A 7,867-nucleotide genomic window follows, 5' to 3' on the forward strand; every position below is an offset into this window, starting at 1 on the left:
GTGTCGTGAAGCTCCCAACTCCTTCACAATGTCATTTCCTGCCATGTCTTGACCTGAACAATACCATATTGTGTTCATGCAATTTTAAACTGTGTTACTTTATTCGTCAGTAAGAAATGTGATGAATTGTCAGCACTGATACTTTTATGTGCAAAACCTGTCATTTGTCTGCTTGTTTATCTTTCAGAGTGAGGAAGATATAAGTGTTGAACAAGCACAGTCTCATCATCTTGCTCAGCTGCTTGCGCTGCAGCTCCCCAGCAGGGCTAACCTTTCTTGAACTCTATTGAAGTGTTGTCGGTTTTGTATATTATTTTGTCAGCGTGTTTATTTGCACTAGTGGCGATCTTTGATGCCCAGTGTATGTAATCTGCTGTCTGCTTGTGCTTTATTATCATAGTGGCGAACTTTGATGCCCAGTGGATGTAATATGCTGTAATTTCTTTATTGTATAGTTTAGGTTTTTTCTTATTCACGATGCTGCAGTTATTTTACTGTATATATATCCTGTCTTCGCAGTAAACCGGCCAAACCGTAAAATTACGGTACATAATCGGGCCGTCATGCAATCACGATGTAGGTTGGGCCTGAAACGTGCCGAACAGCTAACGGGTCGGCAGCAGCCCGAAATGAACCCCGGCCCATGATTGTGGGAATCAAATCACGGGCTTTTAACAAGCAAAAATTGTCTCGGTCCTTGTTTGGCCCAATCAGATATCGGCTGCGAGCAGGCCGGATGCAAACCGGGCCGTAGTTAGGCCCAACTATATGAAGGTCTTTTAACAAGCCGAAATTAATATAGGGCCGAAATGTTAAACGGGCCCTTAACTGGCCAAAACTAATATCAGGCGGAATTACTAAGTGGGCCTTTAGCAAGTGGGCCCAAAAGCATAGTGTCCAGTTGACGGGCCGAATCTGATATGGGCCATAATTGAGCCCAAAGCCTCTTAAAGGGCCGGACCTGATCTGGGCCGTAATTTGGCCCAGAACGTGGTAGGCTTTTAACGGGCCGGATCTCATATGGGCCACTATTAGGCCCGGAACGTGGCAGACCATTAATGGACCGGATCAAATATACGTCGGCATTTGGCCCAAAACATGGTAGTCAGTTAATGGGCCGGCCTACTAGGGTCCTCAAAATCTTGTGGCCTACAGCTGGGCCAGCCCATTAATGTTGGTGAAATCTCATGGGCCTTTGCTGGGCCGGCCCATTATGATTCGCAAGAATCTTGTGGGCCTTTACCTAGGCCGGCCCATTATGGCACACAAAAATCTTGTGGGCCTTTACTTGGGCCAACCCATTATGGCCCGCAAAATCTTGTGGGCCTTTAGCTGGGCCAGCCCATTACGGTCCGCAAAATCTCATGGGCCTTTAGCTGGGCCGGCCCATTATGGTCCGCAAAATCTTGTGGGCCTTTAGTTGGGCCGGCCCATTTAAACTTGATGGGCCGGTCCACGTGTCAACATATCATAGGCGCGTCTCGCCCATTGGATGAGTGACATTTGTGCCAGCGCGGACCTGACACGTGTCTCCTCCAGCCAATGATGATTTTACACGTGGAAAATCCCCATTGGTCAGGGCTGTTAACAGGTTATCGGATCCAAAACCCGACCCGATAGCTTAACGGCGTTCCGTTACGGTGGATGCCATGTGTCGGTCACCCTTGACGAAAGCACTTCTGTGACGCGCGATTTATCGTCATGGAAGTGGACACTTCCGTGATGATAATTTTGGTAATGTCATGGAACACTTCTACGACAACACATGTATGACTATCTTGATTCTGTCATAAATTTGTCATGGATGTACATGCATGACAAAAAACGCGACCTACTGTGACAAACACGTATCATCATGGAAGTGTATTTTTTTGTAGTGCCTGCCCGCCCCAGGTGCCCAGGCCCCTCTCCAGCCGCTAGCCGCCGCCTCGGGTGCCCAGGCCCTCAACTGCCGGGTGACTGGTCCCCCTCCAGCCAGCCCCCTGTCAGGTCCGGGTGCCCGGTCATCTTTGCCTCGGGTGCCCGGCCTCTGCCACTAGGCGCTAGCCCCTGCTCGGTCCGGGTGCCCAGACCCCTTTACCCCGGGTGCCCGGATTCCATCGATTAAGCCTGCTCACAATTAGGGCTAAAAGACCCTTATACCTGCTTTCCTCTTATTTCATCCCGAGGCTATAAGTACTCCTCACCTACCAAAGATTTAGGTCTAGCAAAGTATTGGATAAACATTGAGAGAGCTTTGCTCATCTTCCCTCTCCTTGGAGATCAAGACCCCTCCTAGGGAAGATCCTCTTGTGGATTCAAGGCTTCCTCTTGGAGAAGATCGTCACCAAGACCTCACCTCCTTTGGAGTGGGAAGAACTCTACCCTAGTGCTATTTTCCTTGAATTGTTCTTGTATTCTTGTGGATCTCATGTATGCTACTCTAGTGGATGTGTGATTTGGGTTTGTTTGAGTGATTTCCCTCTTGTGTTCTTGTGTGTTCTTTCCCTTTTCCTCCTCCAAGTGTGAAAACATCCTCCCCTAGGGTTCCACCCTACAATATCTTGGTATCAAAGCAAGGTTGATTCACATCTTGGAGTCCCTACCCCCATTGGCTAGCGTAATTTGGTTGCTTTTTGGTCCCAATTTGAAAATCCCCACAAAAATAGCCAAAAAATTCTTGCAATTTGTTGGTTCTTGAAAGATTTTGTTGTTTTGGTCCATGGATTTGTTGTGTGGCACATGGATCTAGCCCCTCCCCAACAATCCCCACCCTTCCCACCATGAAATCCATCGAATTTGACATCTTCTCCAAAATTTCTGCCCAAATCGGAGACCCCCGAGAACCCGCACCTCGAACCCCCGGGTGCCCGCACCCCCCGAATCAGCCCACCAACAACACCATTTCGGCCAGAACTTTCACCCCCGAAGTCCCTTTTTCATGTTCTTTGGCTTGTTTTGTAGCTCTTGACATCCCTCATCCACTTAGATCATTACCACCACCATTTTCCTCCAACAAATGTTTCATCATAAACGCACCCACCTTCTGCATTTGACCGATTTCGAGTTGTGATTTCTATTTCCTAGGGTGTTTCGGCTACTTAGGAACGATTTGACATCAACGACACCGCTCCTCATCATCGCTTCGACCTCAACATCGACAACGAGCACTTCATCCTCATACCAATCGTAATCAAGGAGGGTAACTTTGACGACACCTAGTACTTTTCCTTGATATTGCTTTGATAATCCGAGCCACTTTGTGTCGCTTACCTATCGAGACTAGCGAGTTGAGAATTGTCGGGCCATGCTCTTGGTGCACCTTAGTGATACGCTTACTCCGCATAGCTACATTTAACATGCAAATCATCTTGCTATCATTATTGTGCCATACTCTCTCTTGTGCATATCTTACATACTTGTCTCATATCATACTTGGATCTAGCATCAGGCATAGTGAAAAAAACAAGAAGAAAGAAAGCTTTTAAGCAAAAAGAGGAGAAACAAAGAGCTTGTAAGCATTAGCATCATGCCATTTGCATAGTACATCATATTGGACACCACTTCCATAACATATTTGGGATTGAAGACGACACGATTACTCTTATATAGGTTGGTGCACTAGAGCGTATCTAGCCCATTTGAGCAATCAAGCTAGTGTCTCTTGTGCATCCGTACAACAAGAGAATTTTCTGGGTTACACATCTTGAGCTCACCCCTTGGTTGTGCGGATCCCATCTATCTTTCGTGTGTGTGTTCCTAGTGATCTTCTTGAGCTTGATCTATTTGCTTTATTTGCAATTTTGTGGACCTTCTCAACCTTATCAATATCTTGACTAACATTTGCTTGAAATTTTGTGCCACTCATCCTAACCAAGCTCCTCCATAAGCTTTACTTGTGTAGGTGTGAGAAACAAACCCGGTACCAATTCTACTATTGCAGCACTACATTGAGCGATACTCGATACATCCTCAATCTTTGAAAAAGGTACCTTTGGTATTGTTCACTCATTTTCCTACTCACCCCCTCTTGGATATGATGGATAGGCCTACTTCTTCGACAAACCCACTCTTCGAGGGTCAAGATGATGAACGCGACTATGTCACCAGAACTGACTTTTTCGCCACCCAATGAGCTCTCCATCAAGAAAAGTGAAGATTTGGGTGATCGCATCGAACAACTCGCCACCGACCTACGTCAATCGAAAGCAAGGAACTGGGACTACCTCGACGCCGAGCTCTCCAAACAAATTGATGAATTCCATAACATGATCATGAGCCATGCGTCTTCCACAACCTCGTCACCAAGAAGGCGCCACTCAAGTCGCCACTCATCGTCATACTCTTCTTCCGATATGAGTCCGCAACGACACTCAAGATCACCAAGCTCAAGACAATTCTTTCCATGGCAATGGCTTACAATAACGAGTTCGAGCACCTGAAAGGGTGCGACACCAAGAGCAAGAAGCTATGGAGCAAGAGCAACTACCTCCACAACAGCCACATCAAGAATCTCAAGACGGCGCTACATTATGGCAAGAGCAACAAAGTCGTGAAGCCCAAGCTCAAGCGCCTCAAGACGCACTCCACGAGTCCACTAGACCCATTACCACTCGCAGCCGCCTCGTCCATGAGCAAGAGGAAGAGCTTCGTTAGGCACAACAAGAAGAAGCCACCCGATGTGAAGAACAACAAGAAAGACGAAACTAAGCTCATATGTATCATCCTCCTCCATGCCAAGAGCACTATCACAAAGAATGTGAAGTCGAAGACCCTCCTCCACGCATAGCGCGACATCAAGCTGAACAAGTGCTCAAAGACCCCCCCCCCCTCCATGGCAAGAATGACATCAAAACTGCCACTGTGATGAAGAACTATGCTACGGCAAGCTCAATTCACCATGCCCAAGTTCTACGGAAGCAATAATCCCGAACAATATCTCTCATGGGCATTGAAAGTCGACAAGATCTTCCGTCTTCGCAACTACGATGAGGAAAAGAAGATCTCCATGGCCTCCCTAGAGTTTTCAATACTATGTCCTCATTTGGTGGGAACAAGTGATCGAGCAACGTCAAGCGAGAGGTGAACCACCCGTCACAACTTGGACACAAATGAAGAATGTCATGAGAGCTCGCTTCGTGCCTACACACTACACCCGTGATCTTTTCAAGAAGTTGCAACTCCTCAAGCAAGGCACGAAGAAGGTGGAAGAATACTACCAAGAAATGGAGATTGCCATGATATGTGCCAATGTCAAGGAAGATGACGAGCAAACTATGGCACGCTTCTTGAACGGATTCAATCACCCCATCAAGCGGATCGCCGACTTCCAACGCTAATCCAACCTTCTCAAGCTAGTTCATCAAGTGACCAAGGCCGAGCGACAAGTACAACATGAATTCAAATGCGCCAAGTACTCGTCCAAGAACTATGACTCCCCTACACTCAAGCTCCACGACTTTGGCACCTCCTACCTCAACTAGAGCATCCCAACTACCGGCGACAAGTCAAGTTCCAAGCAAGTTACGCCTACCTCTGAAGGAAATATGCCCTAGAGGCAATAATAAAGTTGTTATTTTATATTTCCTTATATCATGATAAATGTTTATTATTCATGCTAGAATTGTATTAATCGGAAACTTGATACATGTGTGGATACATAGACAAAACACCGTGTCGCTAGTGTGCCTCTACTTGAATAGCTCGTTGATCAAAGATTGTTAGGTTTCCTAGCCATGGATTTGTGTTGTCATTTGATGAACGAGATCACATCATTAGGAGAATGATGTGATGGACAAGACCCATCTGTTAGCTTAGCATAATGATTGTTCAGTGTTATTGCTACCCCTTTCTTCATGTCATATTCCTCCGACTATGAGATTATGCAACTCCCGGACACTAGAGGAATGCCTTGTGTGCTATCAAACGTCACAACTTAACTGGGAGATTATAAAGATGCTCTACAGGTATCTTCGAAGGTGTTTGTTGGGTTGGCATAGATCGAGATTAGGATTTGTCACTTCGAGTATCGGAGAGGTATCTCTGGGACCTCTCGGTAATGCACATCATATGAAGCCTTGCAAGAAATGTGACTAATGAGTTAGTTGCAGGATGATGCATTACGGAACGAGTAAAGAGACTTGCCGGTAACGAGATTGAGCTAGGTATGAAGATACCGACGATCGAATCTCGGGCAAGTAACATACCGATGACAAAGGGAATAACGTATGTCGACATTGCGGTTCGACCGATAAAAATCTTCGTAGAATATGTGGGAACCAATATGAGCATCTAGGTTCTGCTATTGGTTATTAACCGGAGAGGTGTCTCGGTCATGTCTACATAGTTCTCGAACCCGTAGGGTCCGCATGCTTAACGTTCGATGACGAGTTATGTGTTTTGGTGACCGAAGGTTATTCGTCCCGGATGAGATCACGGACATGAAGAGCAGTCTCGAAATGGTCGAGAGGTAAAGATTTATATATTGGAAGGTAGTATTCGGACACCGGAAGGGTTCTGGAGTGTATCAGGTACATACCGGAGTACCAAAGGGGTTACCAGAACCCCCCGGGGAAAGATATGGGCCATATGGGCCATAGGAGGGAGGCTAACCAGCCCACAAGGGGCTGGTGCGCCCCCCACAAGGGAAGAGGCCGAATTGGACTAAGGAATGCGGCGCCACCCCCCTTTCCTTCTCCTACTCCCTCTCCTTCCCCCTTTCCCCCTCCGTTAGAAGGAAGGGGGGCGCAATAGGACAAGGAGTCCAAGTGGGATTCCGCCCACTTGGCGCTCCCTAGGCAGGCCTCCTCCCCTCTCCCTCCTTTATATACGGGGGCGAGAGGCACCTCTAGGCACATCAATTGTCTTAGCCATGTGCGGTACCCCCCTACACCGTTTACTCCTCCGATCATATTGTCGTAGTGCTTAAGCGAAGCCCTGCGCGGATCACATCACCAACACCGTAAACACCCTGATAACTCACAAGTATAGGAGATAAATTGTAGCCTCTTTCGATAAGTAAGAGTGTCGAACCCAAAGAGGAGCTAAAGGTAGAACAAATATTCCCTCAAGTTCTATCGACCACCGATACAACTCTACGCACGCTTAATGTTCGCTTTACCTAAAACAAGTATGAAACTAGAAGGACTTTGTAGGTGTTGTTGGATAGGTTTGCAAGAATATAAAGAGCATGTAAATATAAACTAGGGGTTGTTTAGATAAAGAAGCAATAAAGTTAGTATAGCGAGTGCGGAAAAGTGATGGCAGAAGTTGCGAAATTGTCCCTAAGCAATTGTCTACTTTCCTAGACCGATAGCAAGTTTTATGTGGGAGAGGCCACTGCTAGCATGTCATCCCTGACTTGGAATTCTATGCACTTATGATTGGAACTATTAGCAAGCATCCGCAACTACTAACGTTCATTAAGGTAAAACCCAACCATAGCATTAAGATATATTGGTCCCCCTTCAGTCCCGTATGCATCAATTCATATACTAGGTTGAAGCTTCTGTCACTCTTGCCCTCCAATACATAGTCCTATCAACATACAACTAACCCTATGGTGTGATCCATGCACACACTCATATGATGGGCACCGAAGGACAGCAACATAACCACAAGCAAATTAAACCAATCATAGCAATTCACCAATTACCGATAGGACAACGAAAATCTACTCAGACATCATAGGATGGCAACACATCATTGGATAATAATATGAAGCATAAAGCACCATGTTCAAGTAGAGGGTAAAGCGGGTTGCGGGAGAGTGGACCGCTGTAGATAGATGGGGGAAGGTGATGGATATGTTCATGAAGATGACGGAGGTGTTGGTGTAGATCACGGTGATGATGATGGCCCCGGCGGCGTTCCGGCACCACCGCGAGAG

This window comes from Triticum dicoccoides, chromosome 5B (assembly GCF_002162155.2).
Source record: "Triticum dicoccoides isolate Atlit2015 ecotype Zavitan chromosome 5B, WEW_v2.0, whole genome shotgun sequence".
NCBI classification, from domain to species: Eukaryota; Viridiplantae; Streptophyta; class Magnoliopsida; order Poales; family Poaceae; genus Triticum; species Triticum dicoccoides.